The sequence below is a fragment of the Bufo bufo genome, chromosome 3, assembly GCF_905171765.1.
Source record: "Bufo bufo chromosome 3, aBufBuf1.1, whole genome shotgun sequence".
Taxonomy (NCBI): Eukaryota; Metazoa; Chordata; class Amphibia; order Anura; family Bufonidae; genus Bufo; species Bufo bufo.
Window position 1 is genome coordinate 168,553,607 of NC_053391.1, and position 11,953 is coordinate 168,565,559.

Consider the following 11,953-nt stretch of genomic DNA (forward strand, 5'->3'; position numbering starts at 1 on the left):
CCCAAATTCCTTTTAGGAGGGCATTTTTAGACATTTGGATACCAGACTTCTTCTCACGCTTTGGGGCCCCTAGAATGCCAGGGCAGTATAAATACCCCACATGTGACCCCATTTTGGAAAGAAGACACCCCAAGGTATTCAATGAGGGGCATGGCGAGTTCATAGAAATATTTTTTTTTTTGGCACAAGTTAGCGGAAATTGATATTTTTAATTTTTTTCTCACAAAGTCTCCCGTTCCGCTAACTTGGGACAAAAATTTCAATCTTTCATGGACTCAATATGCCCCTCACGGAATACCTGGGGGTGTCTTCTTTCCGAAATGGGGTCACATGTGGGGTATTTATACTGCCCTGGCATTCTAGGGGCCCTAAAGCGTGAGAAGAAGTCTGGAATATAAATGTCTAAAAAATTTTACGCATTTGGATTCCGTGAGGGGTATGGTGAGTTCATGTGAGATTTTATTTTTTGACACAAGTTAGTGGAATATGAGACTTTGTAAGAAAAAAAAAAAAATAATTCCGCTAACTTGGGCCAAAAAAATGTCTGGAGCCTTACAGAGGGGTGATCAATGACAGGGGGGGTGATCAATGACAGGGGGGGTGATCAATGACAGGGGGGTGATCAGAGAGTCTATATGGGGTGATAACCACAGTCATTGATCACGCCCGTGTAAGGCTTCATTCAGACGTCCGGATGCGTTTTGCGTATCCGATCCATCTATCAGTGCATCCGTAAAAATCATGCGGACGTCTGAATGGAGCTTTACAGGGGGGTAATCAATGACAGGGGGGTGATCAGGGAGTCTATATGGGGTGATCACCACAGTCATTGATCATGCCCCTGTAAGGCTTCATTCAGACGTCCGGATGCAGTTTGCGGATCCGATCCATCTATCAGTGGATCCGTAAAAATCATGCGGACGTCTGAATGGAGCTTTACAGGGGGGTAATCAATGACAGGGGGGGGTAATCAATGACAGGGGGGTGATCAGGGAGTCTATATGGGGTGATCACCACAGTCATTGATCACGCCCCTGTAAGGCTTCATTCAGACGTCCGGATGTGTTTTGCGGATCCGATCCATCTATCAGTGCATCCGTAAAAATCATGCAGACATCTGAATGGAGCTTTACAGGGGGGTGATCAATGACAGGGGTGTAATCAATGACAGGGGGGTGATCAGGGAGTCTATATGGGGTGATAACCACAGTCATTGATCACGCCCCTGTAAGGCTTCATTCAGACGTCCGTATGCGTTTTGCGGATCCGATCCATCTATCAGTGGATCCGTAAAAATCATGCGGACGTCTGAATGGAGCTTTACAGGGGGGTAATCAATGACAGGGGGGGTAATCAATGACAGGGGGGTGATCAGGGAGTCTATATGGGGTGATCACCACAGTCATTGATCACGCCCCTGTAAGGCTTCATTCAGACGTCCGGATGCGTTTTGCGGATCCGATCCATCTATCAGTGCATCCGTAAAAATCATGCAGACATCTGAATGGAGCTTTACAGGGGGGTAATCAATGACAGGGGTGTAATCAATGACAGGGGGGTGATCAGGGAGTCTATATGGGGTGATAACCACAGTCATTGATCATGCCCCTGTAAGGCTTCATTCAGACGTCCGGATGCGTTTTGCGGATCCGATCCATCTATCAGTGCATCCGTAAAAATCATGCGGACATCTGAATGGAGCTTTACAGGGGGGTGATCAGGGAGTCTATATGGGGTGATCACCACAGTCATTGATCACGCCCCTGTAAGGCTTCATTCAGACGTCCGGATGCGTTTTGCGGATCCGATCCATCTATCAGTGCATCCGTAAAAATCATGCAGACATCTGAATGGAGCTTTACAGGGGGTTGATCAATGACAGGGGTGTAATCAATGACAGGGGGGTGATCAGGGAGTCTATATGGGGTGATAACCACAGTCATTGATCATGCCCCTGTAAGGCTTCATTCAAACGTCCGGATGCGTTTTGCGGATCCGATCCATCTATCAGTGCATCCGTAAAAATCATGCGGACATCTGAATGGAGCTTTACAGGGGGGTGATCAGGGAGTCTATATGGGGTGATCACCACAGTCATTGATCACGCCCCTGTAAGGCTTCATTCAGACGTCCGGATGCGTTTTGCGGATCCGATCCATCTATCAGTGGATCCGTAAAAATCATGCGGACGTCTGAATGGAGCTTTACAGGGGGTTGATCAATGACAGGGGGGTAATCAATGACAGGGGGGTGATCAGGGAGTCTATATGGGGTGATCACCACAGTCATTGATCACGCCCCTGTAAGGCTTCATTCAGACGTCCGGATGCGTTTTGCGGATCCGATCCATCTATCAGTGGATCCGTAAAAATCATGCGGACGTCTGAATGGAGCTTTACAGGGGGGTGATCAATGACAGGGGGGTGATCAATGACAGGGGGGAAATCAATGACAGGGGGGTGATCAGGGAGTCTATATGGGGTGATCAGGGGTGATCAGGGGCTAATAAGGGGTTAATAAGTGACGGAGGGGGGGGGTGTAGTGTAGTGTAGTGGTGCTTGGTGCTACTTTACTGAGCTACCTGTGTCCTCTGGTGGTCGATCCAAACAAAGGGGACCACCAGAGGACCAGGTAGCAGGTATATTAGACGCTGTTATCAAAACAGCGTCTGATATACCTGTTAGGGGTTAAAAAAAACACATCTCCAGCCTGCCAGCGAACGATCGCCGCTGGCAGGCTGGAGATCAACTCTCTTACCTTCCGTTCCTGTGAGCGCGCGCGCCTGTGTGCGCGCGTTCACAGGAAATCTCGCGTCTCGCGAGATGACGCGTATATGCGTCCAGGCGGAATGAATCAACCACCTCCAGGACGCGTCTGTGCGTACAGCGGTCCGGAGGTGGTTAACAAGGTTCCAAATAGAGCTTCAACATGCAACAAGAAGAAATGAGAGTGAGCCAAAAATATTTTTGAGCATTCATTAATTGAAAATAACGATTAAACAGAAACAGGCTGTTTTTGAGCTGATCCAAATTTTAGGACCACATGCCTTTAAAAGGCCAAATCTGTGCAAAGATGTGGATTCATTGTCATTTTCTGTCAGGTAGTCACAAGTTGTGATGGCAAAGGCAAAAAAACTCTCCCTTTTTGAACGTGGTCGGGTTGTTGAACTGCATAAGCAGGGTCTCTCACAGCGCGCCATCGCTGCTGAGGTGGGACGCAGTAAGACAGTCATTTGGAATTTCTTAAATGATCCTGAGGGTTATGGAACAAAAAAGTGTAAGTCCCAAAAAAAATTCAACAGCACTGAGCCGGAGGATCCAATTGGCTGTCCGTCAAGACACTGGACGATCCTCGACCCAAATTAAGGCCCTTACTGGTGCTGACTGCAGCCCCATAACCATCAGACGGCATCTGAGACTGAAGGGCTTCAAAAACAAAAAACGTCTTCAAAGACCTCGTCTCCTTGAACGCCACAGAACTGCTTGTTTGGACTTTGCAAGAGAGCACAAAACATGGGACATTCAAAGGTGGAAGAAAGTTTTTTTCTCTGATGAGAAAAAATTTAACCTTGATGGTCCTAATGGTTTCCAACGTTACTGGCATGACAAGCAGATCCCATCTGAGATGTTTTCTACGCGCCACAGTGGAGGGGGCGCCGTAATGGTCTGGGGTGCTTTTTCCTTCAGTGGAACAATGGAGCTTCAGGAAGTGCAGGGGCGTCAAACGGCCGATGGCTATGTCCAGATGTTGCAGAGAGCATTCCTCATGACTGAGGGCCCTCGTCTGTGTGGTAACGACTGGGTTTTTCAACAGGACAACGCTACAGTACACAATGCCTGCAGGACAAGGGACTTCTTCCAGGAGAATAACATCACTCTTTTGGCCCATCTTGCGTGTTCCCCTGATCTAAATCCAATTAAGAACCTTTAGGGATAGATGGCAAGGGAAGTTTACAAAAATGGACAACAGTTCCAGACAGTAGATGGCCTTCGTGCGGCCGTCTTCACCACTTGGAGAAATATTTCCACTCACCTCATGGAAACGCTTGCATCAAGCATTCCGAAACAAATTTTTTAAGCGATAAACAATAACGGCGTAGCTACTCATTACTGAGTTCATGTTTGAAAGTTGGATTTCTGTTTTGTGGGGTTTAGTTTTTTTTGGAGGTGTGGTCCTAAACTTTTGATCAGCTGAAAAACAGCCTGTTTCAGTTTATTTGTTGTTTTCATTAAATTGAATGCTCAAAAAATGTTTTGTCTCACTCCCATTTCTTCTTGTTGCATGTTGAAGCTCTACTTGGAACCTTGTTAAGATCCAGCCATGCTAAAGATGATTTTTTCCCATTTTTCAAGTGGTCTTTAACTTTTGATCAGGACTGTACAAGAGAAAATATCTATAATTGGTGACAATTTCAAGCTGTTGTGAAAAGAAAATAATACATTGCGTTATACCATAGGTTGTATTAAGTGAATATAGACAAATGCTCACCTACTTAAATTGTGTATAGACAGGCACAATGTTGATTAACCCCTTTAGCCCAGGAGGATTTTCTGTTTTTGCATTTCAGATTTTTTTTTTATCGCTGGTGATGCTAGGGATGCTTGTCCCCGCCTGCTGTTGGTTGCTCCCCCCTGACACCGGATGTTTTCATCTGTGTACAGGGAGAAGCAGCGGCGGTGCGGAGACCAGGAGCAGCACGGTAAGTATGTTAGCAGTGAGGGGCCTGGCACATGGGGGGCTATTTGTGAACTTGGATGACCCCTTTAAGGCTTTTCAGGGGCTAATCCAGTTTAAAAAAAATACATACTCACTTTATCCATTTCATCATGTAGAGGCCGCCCCAGCCATCTTGATTGAAGACACCAAGTGAAATCTTGCGCAGTGACACAATGACGTCATCACACTGGCCGGGCGCGGTGACGTCATCACTGCAATCAAGATGGCCGTGATGGCTTCTTGATGGACAATTGGATGAGGTAAGTATGTTTTTTTTACTGCCATTTCAGGACAAATAGATTTGTTACCACAAAGCTCGAAGAAATTCAGCTTTGCGGCAAATCAATTTTTTTCTGAAATTCAGATTGAAGTCCACTTAGGATACTGTGATTCACTCAACACTAATCTACATCAATGGCACATATAACAGAGACAATGAATAAATCAGCATACCTGTTAATATCTTACGCTGCCCTCTCAGGCACTGATAGATTTCCTTTTAACAAATGTACGACTTGTCTGTCTGTAAAAAATCTGTAAAAAATATAAAATATAAACACTTTAACATATATTCTAGAACTGGAGTGTGGAACCTTGAAAATACTGGCAAAAATATTGCTAACTAAAATGTTACATTAGGTATACCCCCTAGCCTCAAATACAGTTATAGGGAGAAAGTCAGAACCAAACTATGCCCTATAGTAGTTAGCACTATTAGTTAGTACTATTTTAGGAAAGCCTTTCAACAGTTCTGACTGCCACATGAGGCTATTTTCGTCAGTGGCTGCATAATTGTGCTGATAAAACCAAGGTCTTAATTCAAAGTTGTATGACTATTGGCTAACAAGGGTGAGCGGGGTTTTGGCTTCATGTGGCACACAGAATGTGTATACCTAGCCTTCAATGTGTCACCAAAAATGTTATCTGCCAGTTAAAACCAAATAGTAACACATTTCCTATTTTTCTAATCTCCTTTTATTTTCTTATTACAAATTTTTTATTCTGTTTTCTGAACATGACTATGGGGCGGCCATCTTGCCTGGGCTGTCCTTAACAGCATTTACAAAGCATTAAGAACATTTCTTTATGGCATCTACATGGGTCATAGATAGTGTTGATCGAACACCGTAGTGCTCTGGTGCTCGGGCCGAACACATCGTGATATTCGGGTGCTTGACCGAGCACCCAAGTATAATGGAAGTCAATGGGAGAACCCGAGCTTTAAACCAGGTAATACCTGCTCTGAAGAGGGAAGGGTGCCTGGTTCATAAGAAAATGTCAGAAATTGTTAGTAACTCCACCGAAATGCTTCTGTAACAGCATGGGGAGGATGTATGGATGCATCTTGTACTCGCTGGTCGCTTCTGGGAACTATGTTGTCCGAATAGTACGCCACTTTTATATAATGACAATAATACGCACAAAACCAAGGAATTTTTTTTTTCCTATTTTCCTATTTTAGAGGAAAAATTTATAGAAAACATTCTTCCCTGAATATTAACTTGTATATAAAGTGCAAGTGCTGCCAAAAATTACAAGGAAGAAGCACTCCGATGCACCCTTAGTTACACATAAAGGAGGGCATCATACACACCCTTTAAAAATTATGATTGATGGCCTGCTGGTGACCCTTAAAAACATTAGGAGCAAGGGCCTGCTGATCTGACCATCTAAAACATTATGAGCGGTGGCCTGCTGCCGCTTTGGTGACTCTAGTTAACCTGGGGCCGATGGCACGTCCCGGTGACAGCGACGATCCATTCGGATGTCTGGCCTATCAACTTTCGATGTAATTGTCAGCTCAAAACCATTGTAAATTACGGGTAACAGGGAATCAGTGTTTGATTCCGGAGAGGGAGCCTGAGAAACGGCTACGGCTACCACATCCAAGCAAGGCAGCATGTGCACAAATTACCTATTAGGTATAATTAGCTGCAGGTGAGCTGACCTTTTAAAAGATTTGAGTTGCGGGCCTGCTGGTGAGCTGAGGTGGAACCGACAAACCCAACTTGATTTTGATGGCTGCATTAATCTGCAGGTGACGTCATACAGCTCTACAGATTTGTTTCCATCTGCATCTTTCTCAACAATCTGTGGCCTCAGTCTTTTATCCAAACTCAGTCATTGTGCTACTATGTGGCCTCCTCATGCTGACATCTCCACACCATGTCACCTTGCCACTCATTTTTATCACCATGTTGTTGCTGCTGCTGCTTAAAAGGCCTTAAACTGATCACCAGGCCCACAATTTAATTAAGGAATTTTGGAATCGATAAACCCAACTTGCTTTTGTGGGCTGCATCAGTGGCGTAGCTAGAAATGACTGGGCCCCATAGCAAATATTTGAATGGGGCTCCATCCAACAGTAATTTTTTAGCGACCCCTTCCTTTCATGCCGCCCCGATTCCTGTGGTTAGTAAAGATCGCTCTCTCAGACCAGGGCCGGCAGCTGTTCCATCCGTTTTATACACTGTCTATACTGTCACTGTATATAATTTCATTATGTAATACTGTTGAGGGGGCCCTGACCAAATCATTTAGTCCTCCTCCTCCTGGATGGGCCCCTTCTGGGTCAGGGCCCCAAAGCTGTAGCTTCCCCTGCTTCCCCTATAGCTACGCCCCTCATCTGCAGGTAACCGTCATACAGTACCACAGATTTGTTTCCATCTGCATCTTTCTAAACAATCTGTGGCCTCAGTCTTTTATCCAGACTCAGTCATCGTGCCACTATGTGGCCTCCTCATGCTGCCATCTCCACCTTGACACTCATTTTTATCACCTTGCTGCTGCTGATGCTGCATACCTGTATATCACATAAAGGAGGGCCTCATTCACATTGAGTTTCGGGCCTGCAGGTGAGCTGACCCTGTAAAAGATTTGATTTGCGGGCCAGCAGGTGAGCTGACCCTGTAAAAGATTTGAGTTGCGGGCCTGCAGGTGAGCTGACCCTGTAAAAGATTTTAGGTTTGGACCTACAGGTGAGCGGACCCTCTAAAAAATTATATGTGTGGGCATACTGGTGAGCGGGCCCTCTAAAAAATTATATGTGAGGGCCTGCTGGTGAGCTGACCCTCTAAAAAATTATATTTGAGGGCCTGCTGGTTAGCGGACCCTCTAAAAAATTATATTCAAAGGCTATATATGCGAGGGCATTATATGTGACAAATAAGCCATGCATGTTGATATGACGGAAGAGGAGGAAGAGGATGAGAAAAGAAAGAGTCAACCATATACCCTTGTTTGTGGTGGAAGGGGTGCATGGGAATACAGTCTATTAACTATATTAAAAACAACACATGTAAAGTGCCTTTATGTTCATCAGCTTTCCTCTGGTGGAGTCAAGAAGTCATGGTCAATCCAGGCCTTGTTCATTTTTATATGAGTCAACCTGTCAGCATTTTCAGTTGACAGGCAGATACGTTTTTTAAACTCGTTTTATTGGAGTATAATGGTGCAATAATAAATTACATGACTTATGTCACATGACAGTATAATCAGCAAATGAGAAAGCAAAATAAAAAAACATAATGACATAAAACAAAAAGAAAACAACACGTGGTACATGGTACTTAATGGTTTTTCCTTGTGCGCAGCAGGTTCTCTGCCAAGTATTAGAACATTTCCGAACATCATTACACGTGGCATCTCAGGGGCCCTGTCTTAAGTGGCATTTGGTTACAATAGTATTCCATATTTCCATTCAAGGCATACATATATGGGGCATCAGCAAGTATTTAACGTATTAGTGGACGCACACCACTCCCCCCACACTTTCTGAAATTTCTGAGGGCACCCCCTATGTATGTATACTACTTTTTCCAGCGGTATGATCTGGTTTACCGTCTGTTTACATTGGTTTAGATTAGGCATCCTCTCGGCCATCCATCTAAGCACTATCGACTTCCTAGCAAGGAATAAGGTTTCCTCCAAAAATATCCTGTGGTGATGAGACCACTGCTCGTCGTCTACAATTCCCAGCAAACACATCTTGGGACAAAGAGGGACAGTTCCTGGCACAAGATCTGACAGGAATGATGTCACATCTCGCCAAAATCTTTGTATATGTCTACATTCCCAAATCATGTGCCAGAAGTTGGCACTGGCCTGGTGACATCTGAGGCAGTTACTGTTCTCCATTCTACCCATTCTGAATAACCTGTTAGGGGTAAGGTAACTCCTGTGAAGGATATGCAGCTGTACCATCTTGTTATTAACTGAGGGAGAAACTCTTGTAGGAGCTGCGAGGGCCTCAGCCCATTCTGTCTCTGAGAGGGAAGGGATGCATTCCCTCCATTTGTCTTCTGCAATCAGAGGGGATATGTTCATTTTAGCGTTTATGAGGTATGTATAGATAACTGATATGAGGCCTCTAGGGCCCTGTGTGGACAGCACTCCAATTAATGGATAATTGGAAATCTTTCTGGTACCCCTTCCATGCAGAGAGGGCATGTCTAATCTGGAGGTATCTGAAGAACATATGTCTCGGAATCTCAAATTTTTCTTGAAGTTGAAAAAAGAACATCATAGATCCTCACTCATATAAGTCACCTAGGGTCTGTACCCCATGTTCCTTCCACAATGCAGCTCCATCATGTCGACTCAGATGCCGAAACATAGGGTTCTCCCACAGGGGTATTGCGTCTGACAGGTCTTTATAGGACTTGAGCTTAGCTGCTTCCCATACCTGGTGGGCCAATCTATGTAATAGAAGGGCCCGTCCATGGAACAGACTAATATCTTCCAGCACTGGCCATAAGGAATTGATCTGCAGAAAATATTGCAGATAAGATTCTGCATTGGGGAGAGATTGCGAGGATACCCAGGTAGTGAGGTAACGTAACTGACCCGCTAGGAAATACAGGAATAAGTCCGGGAGTGCCGCTCCCCCCTGTAGTTTGGGCCTCTGTAAAGTACGGAGCGCCAATTTCCTTCTAGCCTTTCCCCAAATGAAGGTCGACATCATGGAGTGGAGGTGGTCAAAGAACCGTCTCGGGACGGTCGTGCTAGCATGCTCCAGTACATACAGAGCCTTAGGCAGGAGGACCATCTTTATGAGGTTCAGACGACCCATCAATGAGATGGGGAGGGATTGCCATGCCGCAAATTTCTTAGCAAATGTAGAGGCTAGAGGCTCAGTGTTCAATGTATAAGCTAAGGGAGGGTCTCTGGTTACTATGATTCCTAGGTATTTAAACCGGTCTACCACTGGAAGATTACAGTATGTCGTAGGCCAACCTGCAGGTTTAAGGGGCATCAGAGCCGACTTGGACCAGTTGATATGCAGTCCAGAAAAGCGGCCGAAGGTTTCAATTAGCTCAATCGCTCTGGGCAGCGAATGATCCGCCCTATCCATAAAAAGGATCAGGTCGTCGGCATATAAGCCAACACGGTCCTCCCTGCCACACAGGGAAACTCCACTGTAAACCCCATCCTGCCTAAGTCTAAGTGCTAAATGCTCTATTGCTACTGCAAACAGGAGGGGTTGACAGAGGGCACCCTTGCCTGGTTCCTCTGCCAAGGTTAAACTGACCTGAATGTGAACCGTTCACCAGTATGTTTGCTTTAGGGTGTTTGTAGAGCATATGTACCCACTGGGCAAACACTGGACCAAAGCCAAAACAGTTTAGTACTTCCAATAGATATGGCCACTCTACCGAGTCAAAGGCCTTGGCCGTATCTAAGGAGGCCAAGACCCACGGCCTGTTCAAAGCTCCACCTATTTGCGTAATCACTTGCGCCCTCCTAATGTTAGTAGAAGTAGACCTCCCCGGTATAAATCTGAACTGATCCGGGTGTACAACGGATGCTATGACTCTATTCAATCTATTGGCAATTATTTTTGTGAGTACCTTATAATCTAGGTTTAACAAGGAGATGGGCCTGTACGACCCACACGCTAAAGGGTCCTTGTCTGGCTTCAGGATGAAGCATCATAAAATGAGTCTGGCAATCTCTGTTGTGCCTTTGCCGATTGCAAATTTTTTTTCATTCTAGGGGCCAGAATGTCACCATATCTATTGTACACCTCTACCGGGATGGCATCAGGGCTGGGTGCCTTCCCAGTTGTGAGTCCGCGTATAGCTTCTTGTATCTCCTCTAATGTGAAATCACCCTCCAGCATTTCCCTATCCTCGTCACTCAATCAGGGATGTGTCACCTCCTGCAAGTATGTTTTCAGCTCTTGGGAAAAATAGTGCATCACTGAACTATATAATTCCTGATAGAATTCCTGGAACCTAGCAAGGATGCCCGGTGACGTTTCTATTATCCCTCCATCCATCCCTCGAATACGTATAACCGGACCTCCCTGCTCAAAGGACTGCTGCTTGAGAAAGAATAGCTTGCGATCGCTCTTCTCTTGCAAGTGCTGCATATACTGCCTTCCCCTGAGGAGCCATTCTAACCTATTGGATTCAGTGGGGTCCCCAGTAAAGGTATTCTCAGCCTCTCTGCAGGAGTCCTGAAGCTCTTCTTCCCTACGGTGGGTCTCTCTTTTAATAAATGCTATGGATGATTTAATGCATCCTCTCAAGTAGGCTTTTAACGTTTCCCATATTAGCAGCTCATCTGTTATATCGCCCTGTACCTCAAAAAACATACGGAGTTGATCCGGGATTCGATCATTGGATCCCATGAGGGTGAGCCAGAAGGGGTGTATACGCATTTTGTTCCCTCTCGCCAGCCCATCCACCAATAAAAACTTTGCTAACAGCGGTGCGTGGTCAGAGGGCCCCTGCGGGCAGTACTCAATACTCTCTAACTCAGTAAGGGTCAATGCGTTTCCCATAATGTAATCTATCCTGGATAAAGCTCCTCTTGAAGGGGTGAAGCAAGAGTACTGCACCGTTAGGGGATGTCTTTCCCGCCATAAGTCCAGCCATCCCATTTCAGCCACCTTTAAGAGCACTGAGGTTGAAGAAACGGCCATTCCGTCTCTGGCTGTGCTCTGAAAGCAATCCAAGTCAGGGTTTATGAACATATTAAAGTCCCCCATACATAGTAATCTGACATTCGGGTACTGCGGTACAAAGCCCACTACAGCCTGCAGTACTGATACACTGGCCGGCAGAGGGTTATATACATTAATGACGACATATGGAGTGCAGTTAAAATATGCAAACACAAATATATAACGTCCTTCAGGATCAACTACAAGCCTCTGTGTCTCCCACCTCAAGCAGCTATGCACTAAAACTGCTACTCCTCTAGAATATGAGTTTCCATATGCTTTGGCGCT